This window comes from Erinaceus europaeus, chromosome 2, assembly GCF_950295315.1.
Source record: "Erinaceus europaeus chromosome 2, mEriEur2.1, whole genome shotgun sequence".
Taxonomy (NCBI): domain Eukaryota; kingdom Metazoa; phylum Chordata; class Mammalia; order Eulipotyphla; family Erinaceidae; genus Erinaceus; species Erinaceus europaeus.
Genome location: NC_080163.1, coordinates 99,308,373 through 99,310,691, shown reverse-complemented (window position 1 = coordinate 99,310,691; position 2,319 = coordinate 99,308,373).

The window sequence follows — 2,319 nt, the reverse complement described above, 5'->3', positions numbered from 1 at the left end:
TGAAGATGACCAAAAAATGGCTTAAGGAAATCAAGTCAAAGTTGATAAAAATGGTAGCCTGAACCTTTGTGGCAATCTTCTTAATTTTATAGAAGAAGATTACAAAATATTTGTTTCATTTTGACAATCTGAAATCAGATGTTATGTAAATTCAATATATAATTGAATCTGTGTCATTCTTTACTGTTTTTTAACCAGTGACATAAAATAATTTTTATTTATGTATGTTCCTTTTTGCTGCCCTTGTTTTACTGTTGTAGTCATTGCTGGGTAGGACAGAGAGAAATGGAGAGAGAAGGGGAAGACAGAGAGGGGGAGAGAAAGACTCCTGCAGACCTGCTTCACCACCTGTGAAGTGACTCCCCTGCAGGTGGGGAGCTGAGGGCTCCAGCTGGGATCCTTACACTGGTGGGTACTCTTTGCATCATGTGCTCTTAACCCTCTGCACTACTGCCCGACTCCCGACATAAAATAATTTTAGTGAGTTCTCTCTCAAGCCTTAAAGCACTATCTGTGTCACTTTCCTTTAAATATTTTAATAAATATATAGTGGAATTCCTAGAAAATACTAAAGAAAAATTATTCCACTAAATAATAACAGTTATTATTATTTTTTTCTGGGCCTGGCTCTGTAACTCACTTTCATAGTGAGAGATGATTTTTTTTTTTAAATTTCTTTATTAGGGAATTAATGCTTTACATTCAACAGTAAATACAATAGTTTGTACATACACAACATTTCCCAGTTTTCCACATAACATAATAACATAATAAATTATTTTTGAGAAGTATTCAGTAAAATACAAAGCATACATGTGTCTCTTGTTTTATATTAATTGGGAGTGGATGAAGTGAGGTGTAAGGCTTCCAATTTTATTTGATTAAGGTAATAGACTGTAAATAAATAAATCTATAACAAACTATAAAATTAGGTATATATTATAATCCACTTCTAAGTACCTTTTACAAATCTTGACTACAAATAAAAGGTTGATTGTTGCTTGATAGAACTGTTTAGACAAGACTTTCCCTTTATTATTTGGATTAATTTATAAAATACTCAAAATAAATGGCACTGGTTTTCAGCAAATAATACTTATTAAACCAAGAGAATTTCCTATACTTCATATATAATTAGCACAGGAAAACAATCACTTCCCTCAGTTTGATGGTACTATATGAAGCTATTCAACTGTTTTTCTTGATTGTTAAGGATAAAGAGAAAAAAATAATAATGTTAAGACTCCTGGAATGTTTGGAGCATCAGTGATTCTATGGGTTAAATCTTCTCCCCAATTTTGGCATTTTCATTTTGACTAACATGAAACAATTTTCCAACTTTTATGTTAAAGCATACCCTTTCAGGTTTGTTTTGTGTGATGTTAGATGGCATTTTCAAATGTCTTAAATTGCACATCTGATGGGACAGACTTAAAACTGGAAGGATGTGGTTACCATGGTTTTCTGAAGACAGTGTTCAGAGAAAAATGAAGTAAAAACTGGGGGGGAAAAAAACAGTGACATATTTCTCTGCAGAAGCTGAGGACATAAAGTACAGTATATATTAGCACAAATCAAAGCATAATTTTACCAAACCGGCCTAATTACTTTAAGTATTTTTTTTAATGAATTTTAATTATGATTTGGCCATTGCACTCCTGGAGCTCATTGTGGCAGAGTCTGTTAGTCTAATAGGAGCAATTTCATGAAACTGCTCATCTGAAACTCATGGGACTGTCACCACACTCCTAGGTTTCTTCCCACAGCAACACTATTTTCAGACCTATGCACCATATGGGACTCCAACAACATAGAAAAATCACAGCACGATTCTGGAAGGTCTGAACTGCATGAAATTTTTTTTTCTAAACTCAGTTTACAGATAAAGAAACAAAGAGACCCAAGAGGTATCTGAGTTAACTAGTCAGGCAGATAATTAGAAGTAAAACTGACATTCACATTAATTCCATTTGTTCTCGATGCTTTCCTTGCTGTGGACTCTAGATTTCTTTTTTGTTTGTTTGTTTTTACTTATTCCATTCATTTATTGGAGAGAGATAAATAGAAATTGAGATGGAAAGAGCAGACAGGGAGAGAGAAACAGAGACACCTGTGGAACCACTTCATTGCTTCTCAAGTGTTCCTCCTGCAGGAAGCGGGCAGGGCTTGAGCCCTGGCCCTTTGGCATGGTAATATGTCTACTCAACTCAGTTTATTTGTATTCAGCCCCAACTTTACATCTTTTATGACTTGCTTCTGCATTACTAAGACAAGATTTACATTAAGGACTCTTTTACCAGTGGAAAGTTCTATCCTTCA